Source organism: Ailuropoda melanoleuca, chromosome 5 (assembly GCF_002007445.2).
Source record: "Ailuropoda melanoleuca isolate Jingjing chromosome 5, ASM200744v2, whole genome shotgun sequence".
Lineage (NCBI taxonomy): Eukaryota > Metazoa > Chordata > Mammalia > Carnivora > Ursidae > Ailuropoda > Ailuropoda melanoleuca.
Window position 1 is genome coordinate 5284540 of NC_048222.1, and position 24791 is coordinate 5309330.

General features: G+C 38.3%; 1 long non-coding RNA gene across 2 annotated transcripts in view; it reads right to left on the reverse strand.

Moving 5' to 3' along the window:
- The window catches only part of LOC105234804, a 308636-nt gene that overhangs the window by 85321 nt on the left and 198524 nt on the right, over positions 1–24791 (reverse strand). The gene's annotated exons all lie outside the window — the stretch shown is intronic.

Below are 24791 nucleotides of genomic sequence, written 5' to 3' on the forward strand. Positions count from 1 at the left end.
GGGAGCTCTGTCCAGGGGGGGCGGGGTGTGCTAATCCCATCATGAGGGCTCCACCCTCATAACTTCATCACCTCCCAATGATCCCACCTATTAATACTATCACCTTCTAATGTTTAGGATTTCAACTTATGAAATTTGGACCAGGGCAGATTCAAATATGAAATGGCGTTATCCTTCTCCAGCAGCTGTTTTCAACCATGTACCACTGAACTCCTCTTGTTGGCGTCATCACGGATGCAACCCATAGGTTCTAGTCACTCTGGGTCTCATAAGTCCATTCTAGTCTCAACTTCATTTTATATTCGACCTATTTAATGTTTTCCTCTGCCCTTTGTGGCTCATGGGACCTTCCAGAGGGAAGCAGATGTGGTCAATTTCTGCAAGATTTCTTCCCCTTCCTGCTTCTGGATTCTCATCTCTCTTTGTTATGCTAAGTTAAAATGGGAGAGAGGATGAGGAAAGATGGGCAAGTTCTGCCATCATTGACTTTACACGGTGCTGCCGTGGACTTCTCATTGCCAACAGAAGCTAACCTTGAATTCCCTCAAGTGGCAGGTGTCTCTCTTGTGGGGCACCCTTGTGATTTTTCAGGACATTCACAAGGGGGGACACCCCCACTGTCTATCAGTTTCTTTATCAGGAGAACTACTCTGGCTTGATTCTTTACCTACCCCACAGCTGTGCCACCTGCAGTGTTCTCCCCAGCTTCTGCTGCTGCTCCCCTACTGGAGAAAACTGGCTCAGGGTCATCTGTCTACTAGGGAACCCACAGCATACCTGTGCATCGTAACCATTCCAAACAATCGGGGGGCCATTATATTGTTTTGCTTTTCATCCCATCCTGGAGTCTCCTGACAATCCTCTTCTCTTCCTATTCACATAGACACAGAATGGATCAGAAAGTTGGGTTCATAAACACACATGAATCTGAGGGATGACATGTGGTTTTCCCCTTCTTTTAGAACCAATGAATAATTATCTCTGTCAATAATTGTCTTAGAGAGTTGGCCTTGCAAACACTCCCTGCTGGGCCACTGAATCACAACGCCCTCCTTATATACTTCGTCTCCTGCTAGAGAAAGGTAACTGGATTAGGGTAGCTCAGCTCGTCTGACTGCTGCTAAATAACCCAGGATTAGGGCCCATCTCTGCTCGCTTAGAAGGTGGTGGGATTGCCAGGCTGTTTCTGCAGCCGCTTTAGGGCTTTGGCAGGAATTCCTAGGCAACAGACAATAGGAAATACTCCCATCCAACATCCCGAAAGAGAGAAAATAAAAAGTTGGAGCAGGAGGAGGATGAAAAGGGAAGGGGTGAGGGGAAGAAGGGGAAATGTGAGTAAAAGACTAGAATTATGAAGGATGAGATGATATCAGTATTGCATTTGGTGAAGATCTAAATCTATTGCTTTAATTTTATACCCTAAGAGCAAATATTAGCTCATATTCTCCTTATTACGCTTTCCTCCTCTCTTCCTTTCTTGAAATTTTCCTTTGTATTAGAGTATTCTTTGCCCTTACTGATTAACTAGCAATAGCTCTAGAGATGATCAAACTTGGCACATGTTCTGATCAGAACTCAACTTCCACCATGTGAAGAAGCCTTTCCCACACTGTCCAACAAAACCAATCTCTTCCCTCATGGCCAACATTATTTTGTTTGAGTCCTGTTTCTGTCTCTAGCTGTGATGACCCAAACCTTTTAGAACACAACAGAATACTCTGCCGCAAACCAATCATGAAACTTCCTCTTCTCCTGCATGCATACAAAATGTCAGCTCTCTCATATTTCAGTTTTCTTTTAAAAGGCAGGAGAGTATGAGAAAAACCTATATGCACTTTCTTTCTCAGTCATTTATTGCTGAAAACACCTAATTCTATTGTGTTACCCACTTAACTTCCCTTCCTTCAATTTCTAGATATTTCCAACAGAGAGGATGGTATTTATAGGTGGTGAAATTTGGCAGTAAATGGACAATGCAATTGTATGAAACATAAGTTCACCACCAGCCCACAGACATCTTCATGTATTCTTCTCTTATAAAGTTTATTCCGAGCACAAATCCAAGACTTCAGATAAAAAAACGGAGGTGGTGATATTAAAAGGCTTCTCTCAGCTTGACCATGACATATAAACTGAATACTGTAGTTTTCAGACAAGACTGAGCAGAGCCATGGGTGTTCTGTAGAGTCAGCAAGGGGCAAGCGGAAAGGGGATATTTGGGAAGAATATAACAATCACTCCCCTGCCAACCAGAGTGAGTCTATTTTTTTCTTCTTTTATGGATTTCCATGTAAGATTACGTTTGAGGAAACAGGCCCTGCTATAGGAAGAACAATAGCAGTGGTTACAAAACAGAAACAAACAAAAATCCTTAAAACGCACTGATCTGATAGATGAGTTGATCACATGTCCTGAGCACTATAAGGGCTAAAAGAGGTTTAAAAAAAATCTCTATCTCCCAGAAGTTTGCTCTCAAATTGTGGAGAGAGTGACATAAACATGCAAATTACTATATTATATGGTAGAGAACAGTCAGTACAGCTAGCGATGTTGACCAAAGTACAGCATGAATTAAAGGAAAGTGAGAAGACATCTGGATGTGAGCACGAGAGAGTTTTCCAGACTGATGGTTTCATCATGGAGTTCTGGAGGGTTGACGGGATATTGATAGGCACAAATAGGAAGACAGCATATCTGTCAATTCATTTAAAATTGTTTCACGGTGTCAATCTCCCACATTCTGAGCTGTTAATACAAAAGGAACTGAGCTGTTAATATGTAAAGCAATATAAGCTATCAGTAAATAATCAAGTTTGATCAAAACATAAGAAATGCTTACTTTTTTAACAGACATGTAATAGCTCTCATTATGCTCCCATGATATGCTATACACATCACCGTAGGGTAGCAAGGGGGAAAAGCTTTCAGGGATTGCTTATGTGTTATGGAGGATCATTTACATCATTTTTTTCTACAAAAAATTCTTTATTCTACAAGACAACAGGAAACCAGGAAATTTTAGTTCAAGAGAGCAATTGTCCAGAATTGAAAAATAGAAACACTAATCTGGCTTGAAGGGTTGTGGGAGTATGGGACTGGCAGAGCAAAGAAGCAGATCCAGAAACAAGTTGGAATGGTATTATGACATTCTAAAAGAAAATCAAAGAGGTCTCTGCCAAGCCAAAAGAAGCAAAGTATATGAGAGGTGTAGGTACAGAAATAGGGCTTGACTATATTGAAGAAATGTGGGAGACATTAAGAGTCAAAAAGGCATCCAAGCACATGAGACTGGATGAGTAAATAAAGGATGGCAAAGTCAGAGAGAAGAGAGGAGATCAATTAAGGTTTTGTCCAAATGCATATGAACTTAATTTTCCTGTATTTCATCGACTTTGTACCAGAAACCATCAAAAATTGGTTACTTTAGCAAATCACAGAAATGAGTACACTCAAGAGCCATGGCTAGACTATATCAAATACCAGAACGAAAGCATTTATACCACCCAGTAATAACGAGTTCTAAGTCACTGGTGTCTCTCAACACTAACATAAGACATACATTGTAAAGCACAGTGGATGAGTAAGAATAAAATGAAAACAATCCATTTCTTTACAGAGCCAGCCATACACAAAACCTAAACCAAAGTCATGCCCACCTCCCCAAAATTTGTCTATCCTCCCCAAGAGTTTCTCATTCTCTCCTCTTGAATCCACTCCTGTTTCCTATCCCTTCACTGTCTTACTCCCAGCAGATGGTCAGTTAATCATGAATTAAAAAGTATCCACTCCTAAGATAATATTCATATTTAAAGACTTTTGAAACCAAAAAGCCTGTAATCCCCTGAAAACACAGTTCTAATAGCGAGTTGACTGCTCCCCAGCATCTTTCCAAAATGCCCAGGAGGCATCCAGTCATGACTCTGCCACTCAGAAAGCTTCTGCAGTAACTGTAACCTATTTGGACAGCAAAGATAGGAAAGACAAATGGAGCAATGAACAACATTAAGAAAGCAATGCATGAGTAAATGGAAAAGATAACATAGGTTTTAAAAACAGGTCCACACTTGCATGCCATACCAGCATGACAGGAGCCAGGTGAGCTTCAGGGACGGCTCCACATGAATTGGCTACAAGAAGTCTTACTCAACTGTTCAATCACGATTCCTTGATTCTAGCACTCGTCCCACTTAATTGCACTCACAAAAAGGGAATATGCTTATTGCATATTTGAAAGTTGCTAAGAGAGTAAATCATAAGAGTTCTCATCACACACAAAAATTTCTGTAACTATGTATGGTGAAGGCTGTTAACTAGACCTATTACGGTGATCACTTCATAATATATACAGATACCGAATCATTATGCTGCACACCTGAAGCTAATATAATTGTTACCTGTCAATTATACCACCACAAAAAAATAAAAGTAATTTTTTAAAGGAACAGACTTATATTTTGAATAAAGAAAGCAAATCAACTAATATTGTTTTCTTTTTTAAATGTTGTAATCTAGCTAGCATATTGGGTCTCAAAACTTAATCTCCAAATGTAGTTTATGTTTAAGCAGAGAAAAAGAAAAGTGTCCTAATCTTGTAACATTAACTGCAGGACAGGTTAGCTACAATAGCTAATAAAAACCACTAAATCCTAAAAGTTGTAGGCCAGTCCCGTACTCTGCTATTGGTCGTTTAACAGATATTTAATGAATTCCCACATTACCCAGGCACTGTTGCTGGTGTCTGGTTCATATAACTGAGCAAAGCAGGCAGACACTTTCCCTCATGGAACTGACATTCTATCTGAGGGAAGGCACAATAGACATGAATATGAATGCATTATATAGTATGTTAGCAGGTGACCTAGGCTATGGACAAAGAAATAGCAAAGCAGGGTGAGGAACTTAGGAAGTACAGGTGGAGAAAGAGCAGTGATTTTTAAAGACAGGTGAGAACCACTAGGAGCAGCAACAGCTGACTCCCCTGTGAAATCATGCAAACAAAGTGTTCTCTCACACCCCAGATCCACGTTCTGTCCTATGTGGTCAGATTTCCTTCTCTCCTGCATGACTTCAAAAATGTTTCTTTCTCGGAGGCTCTAAGCCTGATGTGTATTCTTCAAACTCATGCAAACATGAGCATTTTACACATTCTGCCTTTCTTTATTTGAACTGAAAGATTTGAGGGTAAACTCCCCCAGACTGAGTACATTTTCATGCAGCAAATTTAAAATTTTTTCTGTGTTCTGAATCACTAACCTTCAAACTATTTTCATTTTACAGTAAGGTACCCTATCAGGGCCCCATATTATAAAACTTAAAAATTTTCTGCATCAATTGTTATTCTAATATATTATGGCATTTAAAAATAGGCATAAAATAGGGGCCTGGTGGCTCAGTTGGTTAAGCGTCTGCCTTTGGCTCAGGTCATGATCCCAGGGTCCTGGGATCAAGTCCCACATCGGGCTCCCTGCTCAGCTCATTATTAAATGAACAAAATCTTTTTAAAAATTAGGCATAAAATATAAATTAAATGACAATAAGATAAAAATAAATAGAAATGCTGATATTTCCAAAGGGATGAGAACACTCACTTTTAAGACCACTGGACTAATAATAGATTCTGTATGCACACATGTAATTATACTACAGTTTAACTATCATAATAAAATAATTCTTTTAACATGCAATTTAAATCAATGCATTCGGAGTGCCACAAGGGGCTGGGAATAACATTACCTGTGAATCTCTCTCTTCATATTCATATATAAAATTTTGTAAGCTCAATTAAGTAATCACCATTAGCCCCTTTTATTATTCCATCAATTCATCCAGTGCTAAATAATAATCCAAATTTTACAATACAGTTCTTTTCTATAAGGGTCTAAATCTCAAGGCACGCCAAAAGCAGAACAATGGCCTACAAGAAAAAATAAAATGTAGCATGTTTATCATTACACATATCCATCTGTATACAGAATTAATGAAGAAATGCAAGACTTAAAATTGGATGAAACAGAAAGTGTAGTTACTCAGAGATGGATGTGCAATTCGTCCAGAACACTTAACTTCCCACAGCTTCCAAAGAAAGAGGGCTCTACTTCCATTTTCTTCTGCCTGCTACAAAGTTTTCCACTTTCCTCCACAACTGCTCTCATTAAAAATCTCCCCAAAGACATTATAAGGCTATAAAACAGAACTTGGATTTCTGAACAAGACAAGATAGCATAGATCTATCTGTGCCCACTCTTTGTACTGGAAATAACAAGAGGCCACTAAAGGAGATTTCTAATAGTTGCTAAGAAGTCAGGGAACTAGTTTGGGACCTGAATACTGGAGGAGCAACACAGCAGTACCCAAGGAAGAAGGCGATCCTTGCTCAGCATTTCCTGACCTCCAACCAGCATCAGAAGACAGCTGGGGGAGGGCCATTCCCCACACCACCCCCGGATGGAACCCAAGTGAGTACCAGGTGAGCTAGCAGGAGCAGCAAGGGGGATGGATTGGAAGAAGCACTCTCCTTCTGGTGGAGACTCTGAGGCTACCACACAGCACAAGCAAGAGACACCACACAAAGAGTCTGGTTCTGGAAGTCTCTTTGTCCCCATGGTCCCATAACTCGTCCTCCAGAGAGCACCTGTAAAGGAATTCCACCACAAGAAGAAGCCCAGCCTGGGAACACTCTCCATCCCTCTCAGAGGAAAAGATCCTGTCAGACAAGCACCTGGCCAGAGAAGCTTCTGCAAGCCTGAAACTCCTGTCCACAATGGGGACACCAGAGTAGGTGGGGAGGGTCACCAGAAGAGACCTAAGCACACAGGCAGCAGGGCCTGGAAAGTCTTCTTGTTTCTAAAAGCCTAAAACTCCCATCGTCTGTCCAGAGACATTGGAGCATCTGGGATCATGGATCATGCCATGGTAAGTTCTGGTTCAGATAGCCTTTTTATTCCCATAGGCCCTGTGGGGGTTTTTTGTTTTGTTTTGTGTTGTTGTTGTTGTTGTTGTTGTTGTTGTTTTGGGCTTACTTCAAGACAACCAATGGTCCAGACTGGAGGAACCCATTTTTCTTCCTCAGACAGCACCATTTGGGGCCAGTGGGAGCCCAAGAAGCATCACATAAGTCTAACAGACTAAAATAACATGGTGAAGGCTTTGAAATCTAAACTCAGTGGAAACACAGCCCACAAAGTCAGCCTTGAACTGCATGCTAAATATAAACAGGTTGACTTTCTGCTAAAACAAATGCTTGAAATAAGATCTGAAAGCCCTCTAACATGAGACAAAAATGTCCAAGCACAAATGAAAATGACTTGTCATGCCAAGTACCAAGACAATAAAACCTTGCATGAGTAAAGACAACCAACCAATGCCAACACTGGAATTAATCAGATATGATTTTATGACAAAGGTTTTTAATCAGCCATCATAAAAAGACTTCATGCTAAATTACAAATTCCCTAGGAACATATGAAAAAAAAAAACCTATCAAAGAAGTAGAAGTTATAAAAAAGAACCAAATGGAAATTGTATAAATGAAAAATAAAATAACAGGGGAAAAAAAGTCACAGAGTAGGAATGATAGAAGATAAGAATCAGTGAACTTAAGGACAACCCAATGGAATGCATGCAATCTGGACAACAGAGAGAAAATTAACTGAAAAAGAAATGAACAGAGCCCCAGGGACCTGCAGGACATCAATAAGAAATCTAACATTCATCTCAACATATTCAGAAAAAAGTTAGAAGCAGAACGGAGCTGAAAGATTGATCTATGAAACAATGGCTGAAAGCTTCTTCAGTGTGGAAAGCAACACAAACCTGCCAACTCATAATGCTCAGCATCTCAAAAAAGGGTAAATCCAGAGAAATCCACACCAAGACACACCATAATTAAATTTCAGGAAATGAAGGACAAATTAAAAATCTAGAAAGTAACCAAGGAAAAATGATTCATCACCTATAGGGAAACATCAAGTCATATGTCAGTGGATTTCTCTAATAAAACTATGAAGGATAGGAGGAAATAAGCCATATATGTGGAAAGAACTGTCTATCACAAATTCTGTATTTGGCTAAGCTATCCTTCAGGAATGAAGGGAAAATAAAAGCATTCACAGATGAAAAAGAAAACTAAAAGACTATGTCACTAGCAGATCTACTCTTAAAGATTAGCTAAAAAATTCTACAAATAGAAAGGAAGTAATAAAAGAATCTTGGAGCATCAGGATAAAAGAAAGAAAGATGGAAAGAGTTGAGTATGTACAACAGACCAACCTTGACTTCATGAGTTTTATATATCATATTTATTGATTGAAACAAAAATTATAATACCATTTGCTACTCAGGAGAACGGCATTTAAAAGTGGGGAAGATTGTAAATGGAAAAAAGGTTTCTATACTTCATTAAAATAATATTAATAGGCTGTGATAAGTCATTCATTCATAGATAGATAAATAGACAGACTGACCCAGAAAAGAGAGACACTTAAAAGCACTAGAAATAAACTAATATGTAATCTTAAAAAATGCCCAAGTAACATAGAAAATCAGGAAAAGAGAAAGATAAACAAGAACTAGCAGAGCTAAAGAAAGCAAATAATAAAGTGGAATACTTAAACATTGACATATCATTAATTACCTGAAATATACATGGTCTAAATAGACCAATCTAAAGATAAAGATTGGCAGAGTGAATTAAAAAAAAAATGAGGCACTATTATATTGATTCAAAGAAACTCATTTCAAATGTAACTTCACAAATATATTGAAAATAAAAGAATAAAAAAAGATATACCGTGCAAACATTAATTTAAAAAGGAAGGAGTGACTATATAAATACCTGATAAAATAGACTTAAAAGTAAAGAAAATTCCTAGGGACAAAGAAAAACATAAGGACATTACATAAGGAAAAAGGAAGAATCCAGAAGGAAGACAAAATAATCCTAAATATGTACATACCAAATAACAAATTCTAAAAAATACATGAAGCAGAAGCTGATAAAGCAGAAAGGAAAAATGAATAAATCCACAATTATGATTTCAGACTCCAATACCACCTTCTCAGAAACTGATAGAACTATGTGACACAAAATCAGCAAGTCTATAGAAGATATGAACAACATAATCAAACAGGACCTAAATGACATTTAGAACACTCAACAATAACAAAATATATATTTTTTCCAAGTTCCCATGGAACATTAAGATAGACCATATCTTGAGCCATAAAACAAAGCTCAACAGATTTAAAAGTATTGAAATCATAGATTGTGTTCCCTAACTAAAATGCAAAAAACCCCCAAAACCAAAAAACAAAACCAAAAAAATGCCCAGAAATAACAGAAAAAGAAAATCTCTAAACATGTGTGAATTAAACAATACATTTCTAAATAATCCATAAGTCAAAAGGGAAATTTTAATACAATTTTAAAAGTAGAAGGAACTTAATAAAAATGAAAGCACAATATATCAAAATATGGGAAATGTAGCTAAAGCAGCGCTATAAGGGAAATTTATAGCACTAATGTTTACATTAGAAATAAGGAGGGGTACCTGGCTGGCTCAGTCAGTAGAGCATGCAACTCTTGATTTTGGGGTTGTGAGTTCAAGCCCTGTAGTGAGTGTAGAGATTACTTAAAAATAAAAATTTTAAAAATTAAAAAAAAAAGAAGGGAATATCTACCTTAAACTAGAAAAAGAATAAAGTAAATCTAACGCACAAGCAAAAGGAACGAAATAATAAAAATAACAGTAGAAAGCAATGAAATAAAAAACAGTAAAACAATAGGAAAAAAAATCAGTGAAACAAAAAGGTGGTTCCTTGGGGGGAAAAATCAATAAAAGAGAGAAATTTCTAGCAAGAGTGGAAAAAAAGGGTAACTAATCCCCAATATTGGAATGAAATATAAGAGATATCACTACAGATCCTACAGTTATTTATAAAAGAGAATACTACAAATAATTTTATAATCATGGAGTTGACAACACAGAATTATCAGTTTCTTAAAACTAAATTACCACAACTCAACCAAGAAGAATTAGATCATCTGACTAGTCATATAATGTTTAATGATACTGAAATTGTTATATAAAAACCTCTGAAAAAGAAATCTTCAGCTTAGATGGTTTTTATTTTTTTTTTTAAGATTTTATTTATTTGTCAGGGAGAGAGAGAGCAAGCTAACACAAGCAGGGAGAGTGGCAGGCAGAGGGGGAAGCAGGCTCCCTGCTGAGCAAGGAGCCAGATATGGGACTTGATCCTGACACCCTGAGGATCATGACCTGAGCTGAAGACAGATGCTTAACTCACTGAGCCACCCAGGCATCCCAGCTCAGATGGTTTTAAAGGAAAATTCTACCAAACAAAGAAGATCAATTTTATACCACCTCTTTAAGAAAACAGAAGAGAAAAAACCTACTGAAATAATTGCCCTATACCAAAAACAAAGGCAGTACAAAAGAAAAAAAAAAAAAAAAAGGAAACAGGGGCACCTGGATGGCTCACTGGGTTAAGCATCTGTCTTCAGCTCTGGTCATGATCCTGGGAGGGAGCCTGCTTCTCCCTCTCTCTGCCTCCCCCCACTCATGCTCTCTCACTATCGCTCTGTCTCAAATAAATAAATAAATAAATAAACAAATAAATAAAAGGAAACAATGGATCAATATCATTCATAAATTTAGATTTAAAATTCTTCACTCTCACACACACAAATCAGCAAAATGGATCTAACAATGTATAAAAAACAGATCTTGAATTCTTTCTGGTCCCCTCTGAGGTCTGGTTGCCCTACCTATGTCTTGAAAGAGTGTGCATAAGTCAGTGATACAGTCAGTTTGGGTCCTAATAAGACTATGGTTACAGCAATATGGTGACAAATATCCAAGTCAGTGTCAAATCATAAATTGATTTTTCCATTAAAATTCATCTTGTGAGCAGTCTTCTAAATGTCTATTAAAAACACATACAACTACTTATTATAGGATGAAGACAATATTTCTACAGCATCAAATAATGTATGTACTTGATATTCTCCCTTTGCCTCTCCAGACCACACTTGATTATTTTCTATCATGTTATGAACCTGTGGAAGCTGACCCAGCCAGACTGCATTTCTCTGGTTCCCTTGGCCGCTCTCTGCTACCTGAGCTGGCCGATGATAGACACTAGCAAGACGTTAGTCAGTGGAGAAAGAGAGAAGTAGCTCTCTGATTCCTTTCCTGCTGGAAAGATTTCTTCAGTGAAGCACAGAACTCTAGTCAGAGGCTACCTGCAAAACTCTACAGGTTCTAGGGGCGCCTGGGTGGCTCAGTCGGTTAAGTGTCTGCCTTCAGTTCAGGTCATGATTTTAGGGTCCTGGGATCAAGCCTCACATGAGGCTTCCTGCTCAGCACAGGAAGCTGGCTTCTCTCTTTCCTGCTCTCCCTACTTGTGTTCTCTCTCCCTCTCCCTCTCTGTCAAATAAATAAATAAAATCTTGGAAACAACAACAACAACAACTCTACAGTTTCCAAAGTCCGCTCTCTCCCTTTGTTCCTGCAGCCCTAAAAGTGTTAATGCTTCCTTGGTTCTGCCTGTCCCAAAGATTTTTGTCATTCTTTTCAGGTGAACCTCAACTCTGACTCGAACTTCCAGCTAGCTCCTTAAACTCTAACCAGCTCATTAAGTTCCCCTTACTGTCCTCATTTGAGTGTACCATCTTATTTCCTGAAAATGATATAGATGGCTACAGAGCTGCTAGATGAAGACAGTCCTTCAACGATCTATCCCTAAAGTGCCTAAGGTAGGAGGGTGACATGTTTTCTTTCCTGACTCGAAGATCATAAATATAGAAACATACATGATCAGATAAAAATAATGGTAAAAAAAAATCAACTATTCAATACAGAAATCTTTTGCACTGCCATATACTAATAACGAAGTAGTAGAAAGAGAAACTTAAAAATCTCCCATTTACAATTACACCAAAAAGAATAAAATATCTAGGAAGAAACTTAATCAAGGAGGTCACAGACCTGAAAACTACACTATAAAACACGGATGAGGGACGCCTGGGTAGCGCAGTCATTAGGCGTCTGCCTTCGGCTCAGGGTGTGATCCCGGCATTCCGGGATTGAGTCCCACATGGAGCTCCTCTGCTGGGAGCCTGCTTCTTCCTCTCCCCCTGCTTGTGTTTCCTGCTTGTGTTTCCTCCCTGCTTGTGTTTCCTCTCTCGCTGGCTATCTCTGTCAAATAAATAAATAACAAATCTTTAATAAAAAAAAAAAACCACTGATGAAAGAAATTGAAAATGACACAAACAAATGGGGAGATAATCCGCGCTCAGGGATTGGAAGAATTAATATTGTTAAAATGTCCATACTACCCTAAGGAATCTACAGATTGAATGCAATCCCTCTCAAAATACCAACACCATTTGTCACAGAACTAAAACAAATAATCCTAAAATTTGTATGGAACCATAAAAGACTCCAGGTAACCAAAACAATCTTGAGAAAGAACAATGAAGCTGGAGGCATCACAATCCCAGATTTCAAGCCATACTCCAAAGCTGTAGTAATCAAAACAGTATGGTATTGGCACAAAAACAGACACATGGATCAACAGAACAGAGTAGAGAGCTGAGAAATGAACCCACGTTTATATGGTCAATTAATCTACGACAAAGTGAGCAAGAATATACAATGGGGAAGCAACAGTCTCTTCAACAAATGATTCTGGGAAAAGTGGACAGCTACATGCTAAAGAATGAAACCAAACTGCTTTCTTATGCCACACACAAACTCAAAATGGATTAAAAATGTAAATGTGAGAACTGAAACCATAAAAATCCTAGAAGAAACATAGGCAGTAATTTCTTCGACATTGGCGGCAGAAACATTTCTCGAGATATTTTTCCTAAGGCAAGGGAAACAAGAGCAAAATTAAACTACTGGGACCACACCAAAATAAAAAGTTTTTGCACAGTGAAGGAAACCAACAACAAAATAAAAAGGCAACCTACTGAATGGCGTGAGATATTTGCAAAGGATGTATCCAATAAGTGGTTAATATCCAAAACATATAAAGAACTTATACAACTCAACAACAGAAAACCCCAAACAATCCAATTTAAAAATTGGCAGAGGACCTGAAAAGACATTTTTCCAAAGAAGACATACAGATGGCCAAGGGACACATGAGCACATGTTCAACATCACCTAATCAGCAGGGAAATGCAAATCAAAACCACAATGCCATCACCTTACACCTGTCAGAATGGCTAGAACCAAAATGGCAAGAAACAAGTGTTGTCAAGGATGTGGATAAAAAGACAACCTTGTGTACAGTTGGTGGGAATGCATATTGGTGCAGCCACTGTGGAAAACAGTGTGGAAATTCTTCAAAAATTTAAGAATAGAATTACCATATGATCGACTAATTCTACCATTGGATATTTACCCAAAGGAAATGAAAACACTAATTAGAAAAGATATATGCACCCCTATGTTTATTGCAGCATTATCTACAATAGCCAAGAAAGAGAAGCAGTCCAAGTGTCCATCAATAGATGAAAGGATTAAGTTGTTGTTGTGTGTGTGTGTGTGTATAATGGAATATTACTTAGCCATATAAAATAATGAGATCTTGCCATTTGCAATAACATGGATGGATACAGTAGGTACAATGCTAAGTGAAGTAAGTCAGAGAAAGCTAAATACCATGTAAGTCACTCATATGTAGAATTTAAGAAATAAAAATGAAGAAAAAGAGATACAAACAAAACACAGACTCTTAAATATAGAGAACTGGCAGTTGCCAGAACAGAGGTGGCTGGGGGGATGGTTGAAATAGATAAAGGGGATTAAGAGTACACTTATCGTGATGGGCACGGAGCAATGCACAGGATTGTTGAATCATTATATTGTACACCTGAGACGAATACAATACTGTATGTTAATTACACTTCAATTTAATATACATAAATATTTTTTAAATAAAAGACATAAAGAAATCCTTCCTAAATGGTTGTATAAAGCATTGTTTATAGATGGGGTGATTAAATACTGAAAATGTGTCAGATCCCAACAGTAAATTCAATTTGGTTCCAACAACGACAACAAAAAATACCAGAACTTGAGGGGTCAGCAAATGGCTAAGACAAATTTAAAAAACAAAAAACAAAAAAACTATTCAGATACTTTTTCTTTACTTTTTATTTCAACCAATAGTCTTGACATAAAAAGGGGGTTTCATATCCTAATAATTACCCAGTGGGATTCACCAGATATCTAGGAAATGAAGGCATCTTGAAAATCAACTAGGCAGTCCTCCCATTTTCGAGTTGTATAAATAAATCCAAGCATGATTATGTCATTTATCTAAACTCATAACATTAGATGACAAAAGTAGAAATAGAAACTAAATTTTCTAACTTCAATCCAGTGGAATTTCTCAGAAACCATGCTATCTCTTGAAAACCACTTTTCAAGGAAGCATAGTTTTGAGCAGGTACTGCTACAAATCTAGCTTTTCCTCCTAAATCTATGTGTCCTTATATCTTTATACATGCTAGAAATGTATATGGGATACACTTCAGAGGTAACGTTTTGATGAACAAATGTCATACCCTAGCCAGCCTGGAAACAAGAATTCACCTGTAGATATTGACCAAGTTCACGGCTACCAGGGGCCCAGCAAACAGCGTTTTTTGGAAATTACCAAAATAAGGACTGAATAATTCATTTATTTCTAATAAGTCTCATTAATGTGTTAGTTACATTCCTTTGCATTAATTTTCAAATAAATTCTTCCACACGACCATTAAGTTTCCATAGATCCCTAAATATCCATGCTTCTAACGACCAGACTCTTCCTGATTTATACAATTATCATCAAAGCTCCTCCAGACAGGCTCATACGTCATCCACAAACTCAGCCAAATACCACATACCATATGTCAATATTTCTGCTTATATGTCCTAAATGTATTTTTAAACAATTTTTATTTGGAAGCTAACGTGACAATCAGACAACATTTAGGAAATCTCTCCTTTCCTTTGGGCTTTATGCCTCTGTTTATAGATGTCCTTCCATAATTGAACGTAGAGGGGAAAATGTACTTTTTATGGTAGTCATTTTTTTCTCTTTTCCCTCCATTTATTTAGCAGAGAACAGGAAATGAAAAAATTTGAGCCATGGAGTTGAACAAACTGTAAACTACATCTGTTTCTGGCAGCCAGCAACCTATCTATGGTCTTCACAGTGGTGGGGGACACACTCACTGCTTCTGTTTACTTTTTGCTTAGGCTAGGATTTCATGTAGTATATTTCTCTAACATGACAGCAAAGTGCACAAAGACAACATAGAGAATAAAGCAGATGCCAACAGCAGGGCGAACCCAAACTAATTGGATAATATTGCTATAATTTTTCAGCCTTTTTTTTTTTCATTACAGGACTAAGCTTGCTCGGAGTGAAATCTATGGATTTCCAAATCCTATTGACCATCCCAAAGTGTGAAACCAGAACATTCCATGAACGCAGTGGGGCGGGGGGACAAGTCAGCTGCAGCTCTGACTGAACAGAGGGCATTGTTAGGAAGTAAAGGGAGGCAACTCTGAGGAAATACATGATGGGCCCCTAAAAACAGGTATGGGAATGAAAGTTAAAAGAAACCTTTCTGACAGTGTGGAATATTGTTCGGCCTCCTGAAAGATCAAACATCCATACTGTGTACTCAATTACCAACTTTGGTATTATTCCAATAAGATAGAAGACAGAGAATAAGGGACACATTAGTTTTACTGGGGGGGGGAGGGGACCATCAAAGCCTAAAAAGAAGGGCTTCTTGAGGGGTAAGGGTACAGAAAGGACGACAGCAGGGTGCAAAAGCGCTATTTCACCAGTTTCCCAAGATAGACTGGATCTGGTTCTGAGCCCAGAGAAAAAGAAAAATGCACCTACTCCGCTTACTCCTTTTTTTTTTTTTAAAAAGACTTTATTTATTTATTTGACAGAGAGAGAGAGAGACAGCCAGTGAAGAGAGGGAACACAAGCAGGGGGAGTGGGAGAGGAAGAAGCAGGCTCATAGCGGAGGAGCCATGTGGGACTCGATCCCATAACGCCGGGATCACGCCCTGAGCCGAAGGCAGATGCTTAACCGCTGTGCCACCCAGGAACCCCACGCTTACTCCTTCTAAACCAAATTGGTCAAAATTCAGGGGAACACCGTTAAGTGCAACCTTTCAGCGTCAAGAACAAAGAAACTTCTGTGAACCAGCATTCGAACTTAACTAACATATTAAACACTGCTTCTATGGCAAGGAATTCAAAATGGCTTACAAATGAGCTTTTGGAGCAAAACCCTTCCCACGTAAGAGATTTCCTATAAAGAGGTAAAGGGAAAAAAAAAAAAACAAAAAAGATTATCCCAGGAACCAATTTTGATGAAAACCTACAAAGTCTGTAGAGAGAAACAAGTTAAAATTTAAAATTTCTCTGAGCCACCAAATCATACATTTTGGGTAAAATAATTTTAGTCCTGGACAGTGATGCATTAGCAAAGTCTTTATGCCATATAATAACTTAAACCCTATCATTCAATGAATACCATCCATGTGAGTGACTGTATTCGATTTTATGAAAACTGATCCTTTATCAGTAGGTAGTGCGCCAGAGAACGGAGGTTTGAAAAATAAATTGTTTAAGTGAGTTAATCATTTAAAGTGTGATTAGCTCTTCCAATTTTAAACATAACCTCCTTATCCATCATAATGACAATCAAATCAATGACCACCTGAGTTTCTGATTTTAAAGTATCTTTGGGACTGCCCTGAAATTACCTTCTTTTACTTAGTTGTCAATTTATTCAGGGGTTTATTATCTGCTTCCCCTGACAAGAGTGTAAATTCCATGAGGGGCAGGGCCTTCAAATCATTTACCACGATAACTCCAGTACCTGGAATAGTACGAGACATGGAGGAGTTGTTGAGGAAATGAATGAATCACGTAATAAAATGATTCTCCTATATCCATCTTATTTAAAAAGTGTAAATGCTGAAGCTACTAAGGGGATACTTGAAGCTGTGGTTAATCTCTTAGGATAATCTCAATTCTAATTACTTTCCACTATCTTTCAATTGTCAGTAAATCATTAACCGGTAAATTTAGTACCAATATGGTAACCATCTCCGTCTCTACAAAAGCATTCAGGTTCAATAATGCTATTCTAAATACAATCGTAGAAGGTAAATATTAAGGAAAGTAATCCCAAGCCATTAGGTTAACTACAGGCCAACACCGTCCAACAGTAGAAAGCTCTTGGCTTGAGAATCAAGAAACTAAAATTCTAGTCTAAACATTTACTTACTACTTGTGGGAACTTGTGTAGGCCATCTGACCTCTCTGAGCTAACGCCTCATCTGTAAAACATCAAGATTGGCTCGATTGCCAAGACCTTTGCTAGCTTTAAAAGCCTATAAGGGCAATAAATTGAAATGATTAGCTAGAGGAAAACTGTCCCGTGCATATATACATACTAACAACAGAGAACATATATAATTTTTACTGAGGGCCAGACACTCTTCCAAGCACCCAACATCGACTAACATGCAAAATATTCACAAACAAGCTTATGAGCTAGCTTTCGTCCTCTTCATTTTAAAGAAAGAGAAACTGAGGCCAAGACATGTTAGATCACTTTCTCAAGGTTCAAACAGATACACATACACAGCTAAAGACATCTAGGGATCTGCCCTCTGCCTGGTATCGTCCTCCTGTCTACGTCTTCTTTTTTTTTTTTTTAAGATTTTATTTATTTATTCATTCAACAGAGATAGAGACAGCCAGCGAGAGAGAGAACACAAGCAGGGGGAGTGGGAGAGGAAGAAGCAGGCTCATAGCAGAAGAGCCTGATGTGGGGCTCGATCCCAGAACGCCGGGATCACGCCCTGAGCCAAAGGCAGACGCTCAACCGCTGTGCCACCCAGGCGCCCCTGTCTACGTCTTCTGATGTCTCTGCACTCAAGCCCCTGACTTCTCTCTGGACCCCAAGGACACAAAGTTGTTGCTGTCTCAGATCCTCTCTTTGCTTGGAGGGCTTTTTCCATGGCTGGTTGCCTTTCTTATTTGGGTCTTATCGCAAAGCTCACTGGCCCACCCTGATCCCTCTAACCAAAGTCATCATGACACATAACCACTTCTTTTCTTCGCCATATCTGCAACCATCTAAAATCATCTCATTGCTTACTACTTGATTCACTGAGTATCTCCTCCTGCAAGTAGATAAGTTCTACAAGGTCAGGGATTTTGATTTGCCACCACCGTATCTCCAGTACCTAGAACAGTAGTGAGGACAAAGTAGTTACACTAATTAACTACAGGAAAAATGGATGAGGGAATGAATGATAAGCTAACACAAATGACTTTCCTTTATTTACCCTAGTTATTCAAAAGTATGAATGCTAAAGCTACTCCCAGGACACAGTGAATCTCTGCTATGCCAGTTAAGTAAGATTTTCAGACAAAGGAGAATTGAGTTTACTGACAATATTCAGTACCTGCCTTTCTCAGAATTTCTGCTTTACTTTCAACTCCTATCAAAATAATTTTGTAAACATCTCATTTTTTTATTACGTGAGTGTGTTCATTTCAGAGAGGAGTTCAGATCTTTTACTAAATCGCCCAAGAAACTGAGTGACAGTATGAGTCATCAAAAACATTAAGCCCACAGAATCTAACACTTCAAGAAACCTTAAATTTTATATTAAAATTTCTATGCTTAAAGAGCACAGCACAAGTGATGTGCGGAGGCAGAAGCAACAGCAACTGGTTTCACGTCCTCTCTGGGGAAGGTGGTAAAATATCATTTTATGAGTATAGAAAAAGGGGACGGTGGGGCAAACTTGAGCAGGGTCTGTTTTGGGGGTGGTTTAAAGAACACAGGGAGAGTGCACCTGGGTGGCTCAGTCGGTTAAGCGTCTGCCTTTGGTTCAGGTCATGATCTCAGGGTCCTGGGATCGAGCCCCATGTCAGGTTTCCTGCTTAGCGGGAAGTCTGCTTCTCCCTCTGCCCCTCCCCCGGTCATGCTTTCTCTCTTTCTCTACCATATAAATAAATAACATCTTTTTTAAAAAAAGAAAGAACACGGGAAGCCCTAGGCTGGAAGGGCATCAATAGGGAAAGTCAAAGCTTTCACTGTCCTCAAATTCTCATGCTCACTTCCATCAATTATTTAAGGTAGCTTTAAAAATCCATACAAAATACTAAGAAAAGATAAAGAGGATTAAAAAAAAATGGCATCAAGGGAAAATGACAACAGAAGAAATTCACTGAGGCCAGGACTGAAGTGACTACACAAGCTGCCGGCAGCACTGGACCCCGGGACCCTTGCTAGATCACATATTGACCCTGCCTTTTCTGGCATCCAGTGCGAGGAGGGCCTTGGGGGGGCAGAGCCAGGAAGTCCGGGATTCAGATGTAGCCCAATCAGGCGCATTATCCATTGCATGGATGGACAATGTGGCCTGGGACAGGCATTGCTTTCAAATCTAAGAGAATGTCCTCCCGTGGGTCCTCATAAAGAGGACACCAGGCAATGAAAGAAATCCAACAGCATCCTTACACTAAATGTAGCACGTATTTTGGAAGACTGTTTCATATAAAATTGCTCACTGTAGGCGGGGAAATTGTACTAAGGAAGCAATTCGATCAAAACAATGATTTGAGGGGCCAAGAGCAATAAGCGGTCAATTAATGCAGTTTCGGCTGGACCAGACATGCTTCCGGTGGGGTGTGTGTCTGTGTGTGAGGGTGGGTGTGCGGGCACTCACGTGTTTATAAATCTCTTTTGCTCAAGTGAGCTTTCCACGGAACTGGAGCAGCAGGGACCGTAAGGTAGGGGTCCCTAAGAGTTACCTGCAATGTAGCTATGCTGCAGTGTGACTCAGTTTGAAACAACAGGTCGGAATTGGGATGGACTATCATTCTTGTAGGAAAGTTGAGGTGTCCACCCAACAGGCCAGACAGTGAATAGAGATCCTCTCATTCCCTAAGGGAAAAGGCAAGAAGCTGTTCAGGATGTAATTTTGGAAAACAGATGAAGGGACCAGCACTCCCCAAAGTTCACCAGCAGGAAGTATATGGTCAAAACAAATGAACCTGAAAATTAAATATGCAGGCAAACCAATTATGCATGTCTCTGGGCATTTTTTTTTCCTTTTATGTCTCAAGAAAGCACCTCTGAAATGGTTCATCTTGGATAGCAGGTCATTCTCTGTACAGTACAGGAGAACTGATTGTAAAATATATACCTAGAGAACTAAATAAGTTCACATACTGCAGATGCTCAAAAATCGTAACGGGCGCCTGGCTGGTTCACTCGGTAGAAAGTGCAACTCTTGATCTCAGGGTTTTGAATTTGAGCTCCATGTTGGGTGTAGAGATTACTTAAAATTAAATCTTTTAAAAAAATATAAGCCAGGTGTAGGATATAGATAGTTTTCCAAAAAATGATGACTTTTGTTTTAGAGTGAATACACCTGAGCCCCTCTGCTTGGGAAGAAACGATGTGGCCAGGGGCGCCCGGGTGGCTCAGACAGTTAAGCATCTGCCTTTGGCTCAGGTCATGAGCCCTGCCCTCGGGCTCCCCATTCAGCGGGGAGTCTGCTTCTCCCTCTGTCTCTCCCCGCTCATGCTCACCCACTCTCTCTCTCTCAAATAAATAAATAAAATCTTAAGGGGGAAAAAAAAGAAGAAATGATGTGGCCAGATGTATACATCTGGCCTTGTTGGCTCATGTTAGTTATACCACGCACTTCCAAAGAAAATAAGTGTATTTCTCTATTCTCTGCTTTCTTGTAATACCCTAGGAAAACATAATATGCAGTTTAATATTTAATATTGATGTTTAATTTCTGTACTCATATATCAATTCACATGTAATATATTAATGTAAATATATTATAGTAATTCTTAAATATTTAATATATACATATTTTTTCAAAACAGACCCCCTAAACTCTACTGAAGGAATCTCACAGAGGACACGGTTCTCTACATTATTCTGTTAATGAGGAATCTCGCAAAAAATTCCTTTCTGGGATTAGTACACAAAATAATTGTACCTCTTGAACAACTGGTCTATTTTTAAACACATAAACTCAGTGAACTATGGAATTGCCCAGGTTACAATTTTTCAGTTAACTGTTAAAGTTTAGTGCTGACATTTTGGTCTATTTGTAGCAAGAGTGTAGGTTTTTATAATATGCATTTAATATTTTTGTCATTGTTTATCTTTTAAAGTTTAAATTGTTTTTAATTTAGTTTACTTTGAGTGATGTTTTGCTGTATTTTCTTGGTGTGGTTTAAGTCTGCTTTAAATCTACAATAGTGGAATAGACTTGCTAGCCTGTTTTCTCTTTATATACAATATGGGATTAAGTAGTCTGCTTTATTTAAAAAAAAAAAAAAAAAAACAAGGGGCGCCTGGCTGGCTCAGCCAGAGGCACATACAACTCTTGATCTCGGGGTCATGAGTTCAAGCCCCATATTGGGTATAGAGATTACTTAAAAAAAACTTTTTTTTAAGAAACCCTAAAAACAAAAAACCCCACAAAATCTGGTATACTTTTTAAATCAAATAACTAATAATCTAATCAGTGGAGGATCTGGAGGACAAGAAAATAAATATATCATGGACTTACATTTTTATTACTTTGAAACAGAACTGAAGACAGCATAACTCCCAAATACCCATAAATTTTAAAAATTAAATTAAATTGATTTCCCCTAATGTGTTGGCTTTTTTCATATGTGTTGGGGGCGGGATTGTTTATTGTTGTTTTACCTAAAACTATCAGAGAAAGTCTAATTGTGAAATAAAACTGGATTCAAAATTTTAGTACACATAGAACATAACTAAGCATTCTAATCATCTGTTATAGAATTTGAATCCTTTGTGAAAGTACTTACTCTTAATATCTTACTTTTTGCCTTATGTCATACAGAAATCATTTTCTCCAACCACTATATCCCAAAATTACATTCAATAGATTTATCATAATATTACTATATGTTTTGGCAGCCAATAGAACAGAATGAATTTAACAGGGATATGAATATGGTGATATTTTTTAAGTCATCTAATATTTGGTAACTCAGTTCTCTAATTTACTCACACTTGGAATATAAGTATTTAAATAAACTTAATAGGAACAAGTCAAATAAAAATATTCAAATAACTTCCTTAAACTTCCATCTCAAAATTTCTAGTATAGCAATTTTTTCCAAGTGTTTACTATAACATCAATTTTCTATTTTAATGCTTTTATAGCATATAGTTGATAACATTAATGATTTTGTCTACATAGTACCTTCAATATCACTTTAAGATATTTCTGACTTCCATCCAGTTTTTCTTTACTATCAAATACAGTTTCCATACATGTTGAAGGCCATATGTAGATATGTCCAGTTCAGAAAATGACTTAAGAAAGAAGAAAATCTTTTTTATGGAACTGTCCTTCAAATTCAAAAAGCAAAAGAGGGGTGTCTGGGTGGCTCAGTCAGTTAAGCGTCTAGCTCTTGATTTCAACTGAGGTCATGATCTCAGGGTCGTGAGATCAAGCCCCGCATTGGGCTCCACATTCAGTGCGAGTCTGCTTGAGATTCTCTCTCTCTCTCTCTCCCTCTGCCCCTGTCCCCATTCTCCTCCCCTCCCCCAAGTAAGTAAATTCTTAAAAAAAAAAAAAAAAAAGCAAACAGCCAATGGCCTATAAGGCTAAAAGACAGAATGGAGGGCACATGTGGATTCAACAGTTTTCTTTAATAAATGCTATGTTAGGGGCGTCTGGGTGGCTCTGTCAGTTAAGCATCTGCTTTCGGCTCAGGTCATGATCCCAGGGTCCTGGGACTGAGCCCCTCATGAGGCTCCCTGCTCAGTGGGAGGCCTGCTTCTCAGGTTGTGATCTACACGTTGGGTGTAGAGATTACTTAAAAATAAAATCTTTAAAAATAATTAAATAGATAAATCCTCCCCTCGTACGAGAACAATATGGTAAAAAAAAGAAAATCAAGACTTTATTGGGCAATCCTGTATAACTGGAACATATAGACTGTATTTGGTCTTTGTGGTTCCAATAATCAGGAAAATGAACCTATGCAAATACATTCATCAGGCTTCAGAAAGTGAACTTCGCAACTGACATATAAAGAGGCACCTTGAGTGACCTGAGATCTGGGCACTCTCAGTGTACAGCTTAAAAGCACTTTATAAATGAAACATATTATATTTTACTGTAATCAATACCAGCCAAATCAGTAAGGTGAGGAAATAAAGGACTTGCTCCAATGTCACTAATATAACTTTTGGTATAAATAGTAAATGAATTTTTCCATCACCTGAAAAACTATGTACCTTTGCCCAGTACCTGAACTAATTACTTCAAAATAGTTGTATATAGTACATATTTTATTGACTTTTAGTAAAAAAACTATGCAATAATCTCAGAACCAACCTCGAAATTAAGAATGAAAGACAAAAACATATATTGAAAAGAATCTTCTTTCGAATGAGAGCAAAAATGAAAAACTCCAGCTTTAGTTTGGTTTCTACCAACCAAGTCTCCATTGTTTCAATTATTTCTGTAGTTCCAAATCTACAACTAGATAGTTTTTTAAACTCACAAAAACATCCTTAATCTTGTTAGTTCTCTCTCATTTCCCTGGACTCCAGGAGATTCAAGAAAACAAGTCTAGAGGTGGAAAAGATGTTCATTGTCTTAGCCTAGTCCACAGAGAAAGGTTGAGACCCAGAAGATCGATAACCCCCAAAGGAGGAGGAAAAGAGCAGACATTCTAGAAATAGGAATCACAGAACATGCACATTTAGGAAAGTGGGAAAAAACAATAGTGAGACAAGGAGCAGTCCAGAGGAGAGAAGACAACCCAGAATCTCAGCCACAAGAACCAACTGTTTTGAGAGGCAGGGAATGGTCAAAAATGTTGAAATCTACTGAGAGGCCATGGAGAATGGACACTGAGCAAAGGCCACTGTACATGGTTGAAACAATATATTAATAATATTCTAGAACAGTCTCAGTGAAAATATACAGAATGAATTTAGATCATAATGATGTAAAGTAGACACGTAGACATAAGATGTTGACTATTCATCCTAGAATCGTGGTAGTTAAGCAAGCATAGTAGTCCCCCTTCCCCCTTGTGTTCCAAGACCCCCAGTGGATGCCTGAAACCGTAGGGAGTACGGAACCCTACAGACACTGTTTTTCCTCTACATAAAGACCTATGATAAAGTTTCATTTATAAATTAAGTCAAGCAAAAGGGATAACTAATAAAATAGAACAATGATAACAATGTGCTGTAATAAAAGTGACGTGAATGTGAGCTCTCTCTCTCTCTCAAAATATCATATTGTCCTGTCCTTACCCTCCTTGGGATGATGTGAGATGATATAATGCCTATGTGAGGAGATGAAGTGAGGTGAATGACGTAGGCACTGTGACCCAGCGTTAGGCTGCTATTCACCTTCTGACGGTAAGTGAGGAGGAGGCTCATCTGCTTCTGGATCATGGCTGCTTCCAGATCATGGCTGCTTCCAGATCATGGTTGCTTCCAGATCATGGTTGACCATCGGTAATTGAAATTGCAGAAAACAAAACCACGGGTAGTGGTGGACTAGTGTAAAATGCTGGGGCAGAAGCTACACTCAGATAAAAACAGACCATTGTGAGACATGGTTCACACCCCTCCTCAGTCTGGGGCGCACTTATCTTTGCCCTAGATTTATCAGCTATTT